At 47.3% G+C, this 12,282-nt stretch overlaps 1 protein-coding gene and 1 pseudogene across 1 annotated transcript in view; one reads left to right on the top strand and one right to left on the bottom strand.

The window, feature by feature from the left end:
- Positions 1-12,282, top strand: part of SPTLC2 (serine palmitoyltransferase long chain base subunit 2) — a 102,828-nt gene that overhangs the window by 5,567 nt on the left and 84,979 nt on the right. The window lies entirely within an intron of this gene.
- On the bottom strand, positions 1,918-11,829 carry LOC138072748 (protein transport protein Sec24C-like; annotated as a pseudogene).

Consider the following 12,282-nt stretch of genomic DNA (forward strand, 5'->3'; position numbering starts at 1 on the left):
GTTTGAATGTAAGTTTTTTTCCCATTCAGTATCAGTTCAGTCGCTCAGTCTTGTCTGACTCTTTGTGACCGCATGAACCGCAGCATGCTAGGCCTCCCTGTCCATCACCAGTCCTTTAGGAATAGTTTTATGAGATAATTAGAAGAATGACAGCCTTCTAGCTACCCCAGTAAATAAGATTTTATCTTAAGGAATTGGCACACAAGTTATGTTCTTATTTCAGTAATAAGATAAAGTAGAAAGAACAAAGTACTGGCTTTGCTACTTTGCAGAAGGCAAATGAATAACTAATGAAAGGTGGTTTACTAAGTAGCTGCTAGCTTTTGTTTCCACTGAGAGGAAACAGTACCTGGGAAAAGAAGCTGGGTCATGACACAGGAACTGGAGGAGTAGCTAGAATGGTGAATATACCTGCTTAGGTTTCACAGGGCCTGATGAGACATCAGAAGACGTCAAAGCTTTGCAGAAATAATGTTGTAACTGTTTACAGCTCATGGGATTAGATGTTTCAAGTGCTTTTTGTTCCAAGAGGAAGAACATTTCAAGTCTTACTAGTTGGATCTGAAAGATTCCAGAGTCATTTGAGGAACTCAGGAATTCTCGTTAATAAAAATTCTTGGGAAATGAGACCAGTATTTAACATATAAATCACTGTATTCTTCTCCCCCGCCCCCCCACCCCTCACCCCACTGTATTCTTAATATAGTATCTTAGAACTTGTGTATTCAGGCCAGGCAGGCTTGCCCATTTTTTAAGGTTGGCCTAGGTGGCCTAGAAACTTCATAGTGTTCTGACAAGTAGTTAATTGGTTGAGATTCAATTAGATTCCATTTTTGAAAGAAAGAAGCAGTGTTTATTGGCAGAATAGGCAATTGAGAGGGATGGGTAGAGGCTGTGTTTGCATTCTGAGTGGGTGTGCCTTACTTGATTAAATACATGGTTTGTGGCCTCAAAAGCCAGTTGCCTTCTGAATTGCTTCTAAGAAGACTTCTATAATATAATTTATAATTTGTGACTTAATGTGAATTAAGCAAGTAAACCCTTTGCTATTGCCTGATTCAAGCTCAGAAAATTTATCATAACGTTTGTTGTCTTCAAGACTACCTTCAAGACCCATTATGAAGATTAAAGTGGTGATTTTTCCTTTTGTTTTAAAATAGTTTTTCCTTCTGACTGTAGAAATAATACATGTGTACTATAAGACCCTAAAGGGCTGGGGCCCTGTGTTGGGGGCTCATTTTCGAATGTGATCTGTTGTAAATTAGTCTGCTGTTTTCTGATATTTCTAAGTAGAGTAAAAAGTATGCAGTTATACTGAGACTATGCATGTGATCCGGTGTTCCTCTACACGTCGAGGTTGGGGAAAATATTCAACAATTTGTATGATTTGGAAAGCTTTAGAAACTACAGATAAAGTACTGACCAGTCCAGTGTGGTGGTTTTGAATTATTCTAAATAATAAGCCTCTTTCAGCTTAATAAGTAAGCCCCTTCAGCAAACATCTGAATTTTACTATTTGAATTGTGCCTGGTGATAGGAGCTAAGGAGATCTTAGTTGAAGGAATGAAGGGGTGGTGGCTGAAGCCATGGAAGTTGGTAAAGTAGATAAAAAGGGCATTAAGCAAGCAGAGGAGGCACAAAGGATGTAATATTGGGGAATCCTAGTGTTCTTGGGAGAAGATACACGTGCACACACACACCACTGTTGAAGAAGGTTGACTGGGAAAGAAGAGAAGTATTGGGAAGTGGTGTGAGAAAGCCCAAGGAAATGGAAGGTGTTTCAGTAAGAAGGGGTAAGGGATAATAGTAGCCGTAAGGGGGCTTCCCTGGTGGCTCAGTGTTGCAGAGTCCCCCTGCCGATGCAGGAGACACAGGTTTGATCCCTGGTCCGGGAAGATCCCACATGTTGAGAAGCAACTAAGCTTCCGTGCGCCACAGCTGCTGCTGAGCCCGTGCTCTAGAGCCCGGGAGCCACAGCTGCGGAAGCCTGCGGGCCGTAGAGCCTGCGCTCTGCGACAAGAGAAGCCCCTGCAGCGAGAAGTCCGCGCGCCGCAGTGACCAGGAGCCCCGCTTGCCACGCCTAGAGAAGAGCCCGTGCAGCAGCAAAGACCCAGCACAGCCAAAAGTAAATTAAAAAAAATTTTAAAGTGATAGTAATAGGTACCATTTACTGTGGTCAGAGCCTCTCCCAGCTTTTTTACCTATCTGATCTTCACAAGAGCTTGGGTAAGTGAATATTGTCTCCATTTTACAAGTAAGACTGAATTCCAGACCATTTAAATAACTGGCCCAGGTAGTAAGTTAACAAGACCAGATTGTATTCAGGTTTGTCTTCATCTGTCATGTCACTGGATTTGACAGTTCACAACTTAAATTAGTTTTTGAGGACTTTGGGTATTAGGAATGACAATAGATTTCATCTCTTGAGAGTTGGTTATAGAGGCTGATCTTTCTTTGGATTTTTCCTGAAATGAGCTAGCCTCTCACTACTGCCTACCACACATACTAGAAAAAATAGTTTGGAGCTTTACTCCCATCACACAAGCTGTGCCTCACTCTGAACATATATTTCCAGAAGTGTCCTCTTTCTTTTGGCAGGCACATTTAGAAAAGAAGGGAATCCACATTTTTTTCCTTGCCATCAGGATAAGTTCCTGATTTTTTGTGAAGTTACCTCATATGGAATGGACTAGAAGGGCTTCCAAAGCCAGCCGTAAAATAAATCTACATTTTGGTGTTACCATATTCCCATTGATAATTCAGAAATGCAGGCCTCCAAGTGCGCACAGCGGCCTGGTTTCTGTCCGCCACACCCGGTGTGCTCTGGGCAGGGATGCTCTGCACAGGAGGCATCATTGTCTCTCACCGCCCTGAAGCACTTCTCTGCAGCACTTTCCTGCCTCTTAGATAAGCACCAAGGTACGACAGGTGGATGTTGCAGGAGACCTGTGTGCCAGTGCAGGTCTGCCCCGAGTTCTGCATTTTCTTCTGAGCTCTCTTCCACCTCTGACATGTTCTGGGCCTGTGCCCTCCCCTCTGCCTTTGTAGTGAGCACGAACTGGAAGGGCAGCCGGTTCCCATTCGTTTCCGTAAAGCCAGTAAAGGACAGCTTTTGCACACACAGCATCAAACAGAATTAAATGTTTAGGAAAAACACAACAGAAAACACAACAGAAAAATTGTAGGACTTGGATACTGAAAACTACAAAAGCATTCTGAAAGAAATCAAAGATGTAAATAAGTGCAAAGACATCCAAATGTTAAGGGATTGAAAGACTTAAGATTGGTCTACAAATTCAGCGGTGCTGCTGCTGCTAAGTCGCTTCAGTCGTGTCCAACTGTGTGCGACCCCATAGACGGCAGCCCACCAGGCTTCCCTGTCCCTGGGATTCTCCAGGCAAGAACACTGGAGTGGGTTGCCATTTCCTTCTCCAATGCATGAAAGTGAAGAGTGAAAGTGAAGTCACTCAGTCATGACTGACTCTTAGCGACCCTGTGGACTACAGCCCACCAGGCTCCTCTGACCATGGGATTTTCCAGGCAAGAGTACTGGAGTGGGGTGCCATTGCCTTCTCTGACAAATTCAGTGCAACTCCTATCAAAATATCAGCTGGATTTTTTGGTAATAGTTAAATCTGGTCCTAAAATTCATATGAAAACATAAAGGACCCAGAATAGACAAAGTCTTGAAAAAGAAGAACAAAGTTGGAGGACTCACCCTTTCCAATTTTAAAACTTACTGTAGGGACTTCCCTGATATTCCAGTAGCTAAGACTGCACTGCCAATGCAGGGGTCTCAGATTGGGGCAGAACTAAAACCCTTACATTTGTGGTCAACTGATTTTTCTACAAGAGTAGATAATTCAAGGGGAGAGAGAATGACCTTTTTAAAAAGTGGTGTGGGGTCAACTGGCACATGCAAAAGATCAAAGACCTAAATGTAAGAGTTACAACTACAAAATCCTTAGGGAAAAACATAGGGATAAACCTTTGTAGACTTTGATCAGGCCATGGTTTATTTTTTTGTCCATGACTCCAAAAGGATCAGCAACCAAAGGGAAAAAAAAAAATCAATTGTCCTGGATCAACATTGAGAACTGTATTTCAAAGGAGACCATGAAGAAAGTGACATGAGAATCCATAGAATGGGAGAAAGTATTTGAAAATCAAATCATAGAGCAGATAAGAGGCCTGTTGTCTAGGATGTATAAAGCACTCTTCAAACTCAACAATAAAAAGACAACCCAAGGAAGTTCCCTGGCGGTCCAGTGCATAGGACTTGGCATCTTCACTGTCACGGCCTGGGTTCAATCCCACCACGCAGCATGGCCGAAAAAAAAGACAAACCAGTGTTAAAACAGACACATGATTGTGATAGAAGTACCCGTTAGAGACCTCTGCTGTACACACTAAAGGGTGATATCTTTATTGCCTCTTGTACAGGCGTGGTTTGTACGTAGGAAAAGGAAGCAGGTTATTTTCAAGATAGCTAAGTTAATTAGTGTTAGTTCTGGTTTCCTAGAAACAGACATTTTCTTAGTAGGGGAAATGAAACTCAGCCTCTGTCTCAATTCATGTATAGCTGATAATATGAATAGCAAAAATAGCTAATTATATGAATAGCAAAAAATGAGCACAAAGGTTGAGTTTAAAGTGAAAGTCTCATTTTAAGCCACTGATAATTTTTAAACAGATTAAGTTATATTATCTATGAAATAATTAAAAGTAAAATTGATTCATAGAATATCTCAGGAATATGACTGAAAGTGAAAGAGTTAGTCGCTCAGTCGTGGCCAACTCTTTGGGATCCCATGGACTTTCGCTCACCAGGCTGCTCTGCCCATGGAATTCTCCAGGCAAGAATACTGGAGTGAGTGGGTGGCCATTTCCTTCTCAAGGGGAATCTTTCCAGCCCACGGTTTGGACCTGGGTCTCCTGCATTACAGGCAGATTCTTTACCATCTGGGCCACCAGGGACTATGACTAAGAAATGGCAGTAGGTGGAAAATGTAGAAACTTGCATTTTCATCTTGACTTTCAATCCAGCTTTCCTGTGACTGGACAGATTGCTTAAATCTTCCTTGGTTTTGTCGTTAGTCACGTGAAGAGGAAAAGTGAGACAACTTGAGAAATACTTGTACTCAAAATGCTCCTGCACTTTGTGTGCAGTTTTCATTCTGCATACTGCTGCTACTGCTAAGTCGCTTCAGTCGTGTCCGGCTCTTTGCGACCCCATAGACGGCAGCCCACCAGGCTCCCCCTGTCCCTGGGATTCTCCAGGCAAGAAAACTGGAGTGGATTGCCATTGCCTTCTCCAATGCGTGAAAGTGAAAAGTGAAAGTGAAGTCGCTCAGTCGTGTCCAACTCTTCGAGACCCCATGGATTGCAGCCCACCAGGCTCCTCCGTCCATGGGATTTTCCAGGCAAGAGTACTGCAGGGGGGTGCCATTGCCTTCTCCATATTCATATGTAAACCCCTTTAGATAGTGTCCTTTAAAAAAGCTTCTTTATTCTCTTTTATCTCAAAAATCATGATGATCTTTGTCTTCTTTTTCTCTAAAAATTGAAGAATTCTTGAGGACTTAAAAAAGGCCTACCTTTCATTTGCATTGTGAAATACAGGGTATTGCTATTGCTAAGTCCCTTCAGTCGTGTCCGACTCTGTGCGACCCCATAGACGGCAGCCCACCAGGCTCCCCCGTCCCTGGGATTCTCCAGGCAAGAACACTGGAGTGGGTTGCCATTTCCTTCTCCAATGCAAGTAAGTGAAAAGTGAAAGTGAAGTTGCTCAGTCGTGTCCAATCCTCAGCGACCCCATGGACTGCAGTCTTCCAGGCTCCTCCATCCATGGGATTTTCCAGGCAAGAGTACTGGAGGGGGGTGCCATTGCCTTCTCCAAATACAGGGTATAAATCTTTACATATAAATAGAAATGAAATATTTGCTGAATGAGTGAAAAGAATGAGATGATCATGATGATTTTTGAGCTCGTTGGTAGAAAGGGGGCTCTGGCTTCCTATAGAAGAGTCTGATGTCCAAAAGTTATTTTTGCAGTTTTAGAAATGTTAAAAAAAATTAAACAGGAGGATTCTCTACTTCTGGGGATGTGAAATTAGAGGGGGAGGTTGGGGTGTGAGAGACGCCCCAAGACTGTGTTGCTGTGGTGGTTTAGTCGCTAAGTTGTGTCCTACTCTTTGGCAACGCTACGGACTCTAGCCCTCCAGACACTTCTGTCCATGGGATTTCCCAGGCGAGAGTCCTGGAGTGAGTTGCCATTTTCTTTTTCAGGAGACCTTCCCAGCCCACATCTCCCACATTAGCAGGCAGAATCTTTACCACTGGGCCACCAGAGAAACACATATCCCAAGACCAGCAGTACTGAAACATAAAGCTACTCTATACTGTGCCTTCTCTCTTTCAGTCATACTCCTGTTCTCTCCCAGCCTCCTGGGAAAGTGGGGGTTTTGATTGGTTGCTGGATGTTATGAATAAAAGACCGGCAGAGACTAAAGTCAGTTTTTTTTTGCCTTTTGCTGTTTGCTCTCTTAGAGATACGGGAAGGGCCTGAGCACCTCCGTCTAACCAGGTCTTGAGTTTGGTGGGCTGGGCAGAGTTTTTAGGTGGATTCAGTTCACTCTAGTGAGTACCGTGTCTCAAGGATGGGATCCATTGTGTGTTTGTTGCAGGCTCCTCCCTCTAGTATGACCTTACCTCCTAAGCATAAGATTATGGTTGACTTCCCATTACCTTTCTAGTCCATCTCCCTAGCTTCTCCAGTACTTGATAAATGTCCTGTGCAGAAAACTGGCCACATAACCAGGACTCTTCACACCAACCTATATAGCTCTTATAAACTCTATTGGTTTTTCTCTTTCTTGGTAGAGTTCTTCTGCCCATGCCAAGCCAATCTGCCCATGATCAGATTCTATGAATACCGTGAGGAGAGAAGATGACCAGTGATTTTAGCTCACTAAGGAAAGGCTCTTCCCTCTCTGGAATCTTAGTTCACCTTGTCCTTTTTGCATGGAAAACAGTTTCTCATTATCTTTAAAACTACTTCTTGTTTTGAGTAATCTGTATAGTTTCATCTAGGTTTTCTGTGAAAGTGATGGCTTGGCTCTACCTATTAACTCCAACTTGGAAGCAAAAGTCTCATTGTTGTTTTTAATTTTTTTTTGTTGCTCTAAGTGTGACGTTTAAATAAATAAGGTAGAGACAATCTCTTTGTAAAATCGGGAGATAGGTAGTCCTGAGTAGGTAGGGTGTGAGATCTAATCTTCTTTGTTGTCTTGCAGTCTTTGAGGATGCTGTCTTCAGTTAACATCTTCAGCCACACCACATTCTAGGCCACAGGCAGAGAGGTGGAAAAGTGGAGGGAAAGCAGCACTTGCTGTTTTAAAGGACATAATCCAGCCCTGGTATACCCATCATTTCTGTTCACTTCCTGTTGGCCTGAATTCCTCACACGGCTGTCTTTTGCTGCAAGAGAGATTGGGGAATGTGGTATGTAGCTGGGTAGCTTTGTACCCAGAGAAAACTGAAGAGCGTCTATCGCTAAAGGGGATTTAAAGAGAATGTATACAGGGGGCCACTTAGCTGTTTCTTCCACAGTATGGTAGGAGGAAAAGCTCTAACTGGAGTGTCTTTTTTTTTTTTTTCCTTTAAACGATCAGTTTTCTTAAAATCTTTTTTTTTTTTTAAATTTTATTTTTTTAGCTGCTCTGCGGCCCTTGGACCACCAGGGAATTCCCTACTTAATTTTATTTCTTTACAAATTGAAGATGCATTGAAAAATAAACTAATGAAGAGAAATGGGAGGTCCAGAGCAGGAGTATCCCAGGCTGGGAGCAGGCAAACCTGGTCGCTGTCAAGCCTAGCCCTTGTCCTGCCCCAGCCAGGTCTGGCTGGAAGATAACCGTCAGGTACTCTGTCAGTACTGAGGCCTGGGGAGAAAGTGTGTCCTGGCAGGAAGGCTAGCCACCTCTGCTTTCTCGTCAGCCTCCAGCTTGGAGAGCAGTGTTTCCAGCGGGAGCTCAGAGTGAGATGTGGGCTCGCTCCATGAGGTGTTGCAAGTTGGTGACTAGGCTCCCTGCAGAGGCGTCCAGTGTTGGGGCCTCCGTAGCTGGAAAGGAGGCTGATACCTCTCCCGGGTCTCAGGACACTTTGCAGCTCTGTTCCCAGGCCCATTCACGTCTGATAATGCGCCTCTCTCCCCCAAGGGATCACCAGTCACTGCAGGAGAAAGAACGAGCCACGGAAGCAGAGCTAGAAAGCTAATCAGCCCCTCAGTGAGTGAGCTGGCTGTTGACTTCTAGACCCTGAAGACTGACCGCTTTTCTCTCCGCGGTCTGTGGTTTATACCCTGCTCTTGTGCACGCGTGTGTGTTTATCCCGAGCATAGCAAGTTGTTGATGAAACACGGCTGAATTAGCAGCCCTTCTCCCTGGGATCCCTACTCTCCTCACCTGCCCTTCTCTTCTTAGAGGCTGGTCCAAAGGGACATGTAATATTGCAAGGATCTGGGTGGCTCCAAAGCCCCCAACACCAAATCACGTACAGTGAGCTGAGAAACTGCATTCCTCACAACAGGATTAGCAGGAACAGGAGGGCAATGTAAGGGGATAAGGGCCCCTTCCAACAGCAGGGCATGACAGAGTGGTCGGGTACTTGAGCCCAGAGAGAAGATGTCCCTTACATTCCTTTAAGGTCAGCTTATGTGACTTGCCAGCTGTGGAGCTGTCCCAGTTTCTCTGCTGTCCTGGGTACTCTCTGGAGGCTGGCCTGGACGCTATGCTATTTACCCATGTGCTCTAGCCCAGTCGCTGTCCAAACCTCCTTGTGCCTGTTGACAGAGAAGGTCCCCGTGGGATCTTCCCCCACTCAAGGCTCTTGTCTTTCACCGGGAGGTATTGCACTACATCTCCAGCTTGTCCTCTCATTTTACCACAGTAAGCTTCATTTCTGTGCCCTCGGACCATCAGTGAGGCCTCGCACCTTCTTGGACAGCAGATTATCCAAAACTGGCAGAACATCCGACCACTGGTGGTCTGACTGAAGGAGGTGATGTGGAAGAAGCTCTGGACAACACCCTGCTGGACAGTCGCTCCCACCAGGGAAGAAGTTGAGCTCATTCTCCAGCAAATACATACCCCTGTTGCTTAGACACTCTAGATGCTCCAACTACTGGTTTAGTGGTATTCTCAACGGGAGACTTTGTCAACAGTAGGAGCTGAGGATAGGAGAAGACATTGGTCTCAGCCACGTCCGTGGAGGTAACCAGCTGTCGGACTTAAGCATGGTCATCAGTACTGATCTCAGCTCCAGGACATCACTCTTCAACACAGAGTTCAGGTATACTGGGAGCAGCTTCATGCCCTCGGAAAGGATCAGTTGTCCTACAGAGGAGGAGCTCGCACAGTTCTTTCTGTAACAGGCCAACATCTGGGCACACTGAGTGATGAGAGCGTCAGGAAGAATCTTCACAGGGCTGTTCGGAATCCCGCCCCCCCGCCCCAGGCTGTGGATGCAGAGCCGTGGCTGCCCTGCACAGCCGGGGTAGAGCAGAGCACACTGCAAGGCTCCACTCCCCTCATTGAGCCAAACGTTACGCTTAACCCCCCAGTCACCTTCTTGTCCCCATCCAGCCCCACATCTGTTGTGTCACTCGTGTAGAAAGCCCCAGAGAGATCTGTGGCACGGACATTAGTGCTTGTCTGGACCTGCAGCACAGCACCAAAGCCAGCGACCTTCTGTAGATCCTGACTCTGGTTGCTAAGGAACCGTGGCTGGTCACGCTCCACCTGAAGGCAGGTGTGTTACAGAGAGCCACCAGTGAACTGGGGCACTGCCGAGAGCATTGCCATATCCACACACAGGCTCCCGAAGAGGGCGAGGTCTACACCATAGCCTTGGGCCACACATTCTTTGGCCAGGACCTGATAGGCACCTGCCTGAGGCTGAAACAGAGTCCTCTTGTCTACGCTGATCAGCTTCGTGTCATCTCAGTTATTCAGTCTCCCTGGAGCCTCTGCAGTGAGCAGGCAGGTGTGGAACAGAAACAGCTTCCCTGGACACTCCACAGCCTTCAGAGCCTCCATCCTGGCCTGGATAACTGGAGCAAATACTGTCTCTTGTCTCCCTCATGTCTGCAGATTTTTCTGGAATCTGATCCAATAAGCTGGTGATAACTGCCCAAACTCATTGACATTGACCAGGAAGCCATCCAGCATGTTACCCACATCAGATACAACCGTCATCTGTAGTTGGGCCAGTGAGCTCTCTGCATGGTACAGGTGGAGCACCTTAGTACAGGTGACAAAGCCCTCCCTCCCTAGGCAGAACGTCTAACAGCACCTTGAGCTGCTCACAGAGGAGCCTAACAAGGCCACTCCTGGTGCCGTTATAGGAGAGGCCAGTCATGGAGATGAAGACAAGAGTCCTGGGGAACTTGCTGTTCTTGCAGTGATCCACAGTGGCCAAGAATTTGTAAGAGCCCAGGGATAGCTCAAGACCATCATAAGCACCTACTCATTTGCTGGTATGAGCAGGATGTTGAGAACACTGGGATGGGCTGGGGAACATCATTGATACAGCTGCAAAAGCAGCACTGGAAGCTTTTCCCTCCCTCAAGGAGCCACATGAAGGGGCACACACGTGGTTTACAATGATTGCAGCGCAAAGGGCCCAGTTCCCCATGGTCAGTGATACACAGTGAAGCCTCCTCTGGGGGCAGCCTTGCCAGCGGCCTGATGACAGCTGCCGGGGCACCTGAGCCTTCCCCATGTCAGACGGGCACGGGATAGTGTAGGTTGTGCATCGGATGTTTCGGGTGTTGCGTTCCCTTGGTCATTCACCAGGAGGTTGGTGGTGACTAAGGGTAGCACCTGGCCCCGTACTCCAGTAACAGGTGGCGCTGAACCCTGATTGTTCCTGTCATCCTCAGTAACCTCAATAGGGCTTGGGATGGCATCAGGGTCCAGGCACTTAGGAGGCAGTGGTTGGGAAGCCCTGGCTGCCTTACGAAAGTGGCTGCTCCTGGGTAGGGACTTCCATAATTGGTCCGAGGCCCCTGGCTGGTCCACAGGAACTGTTTCGTTGCAGCTGGTAGCCTAGCTTCTGGGAAGAGTGCATGGGTGGTTGTGGTCCTGGGGGCCAGTCGTTTGGATGCTGGGGGCAGAGCTTGAAGAGGGGAGGAGGACACTTGACTGGGCTGGCTCTGGCTGTCCCCTCCCCCCAGACTCTGCCCAGCTCGGAGTGTGGAGCTGGAGGCCCACGGTGGGGCAGATCACCGGGGAGGCTGGGCCCCAGGGTGGCCCTGAGGGTAGGAGCCGTACAGACCAGGGTTAGGGAGCTGTCTTGACGCTGAGGGGCAGTGATGTTGGTGGGCCATAGCCTAGCCTCACACTGGGAGGGCCACAGCCTTGCCTATCTGCATTCCAGCCAGGTGAGCAGTCACCTGTGCCTTTGTCGGGGGAGGGAGGGCCAGAGGGCTGAAGCCAGCTGGCTGGCGTGGTAGGCACTTATGCATCTGGACAGTGGAGCTTGGCCCATTCTGTGCATCTTCTTGGCCAAACTGGCTGTAGGCTGTCTGGCCACAGCCAGCCTGTGCTGTTGAGGCTGGAGGTGCTCCTGGGGAAGGTGGGGGAGGGGTCGGCAGGGAGCCTGGTACTGGGCCATTGTCGGCTCCATGGGGCGAAGGGGTGGCTGTGGGTCCTGGTTGCCCACCATAGCTGGATGATAACCCTAAGTAGTTGGGGTGGGGCTGCCAGGTTATCCAACCAGTGAGCCCGACTTGATCTCACCCAGCTCCAGATCCAGGCTTGAATTCATTGCTAACGTCAAGGCTCCCAGGCTCCACTTCCAGTTTCCTTGAAATCTTGTATTAAATAGCCTATTACTTGCCCTTTGTTTTGTGATTTTTCTGCTGTGGAAAATTAGTCTTATTTAATGGTGATGAGCATGTTCTCTGTAGCAGTTCAGTTCAGTCGCTCAGTTGTATCTGACTCTTTGTGACCCCATGAATTGCAGCACGCCAGGCCTCCCTGTCCATCACCAACTCCCAGAGTTCACTCAAACTCATGTCCATCGAGTCAGTGATGCCATCCAGCCATCTCATCCCCTGTCGTCCCCTTTTCCTCCTGCCCCCAATCCCTCCCAGCATCAAAGTCTTCTCCAGTGAGTCAGCTCTTTCCATGAGGTGGCCAAGGTACTGGAGTTTCAGCTTTAGCATCATTCCTTCCAAAGAATACCCAGGACTGATCTCCTTTAGAACGGACTGGTTGG

This window comes from Capricornis sumatraensis, chromosome 2, assembly GCF_032405125.1.
Source record: "Capricornis sumatraensis isolate serow.1 chromosome 2, serow.2, whole genome shotgun sequence".
NCBI lineage: Eukaryota > Metazoa > Chordata > Mammalia > Artiodactyla > Bovidae > Capricornis > Capricornis sumatraensis.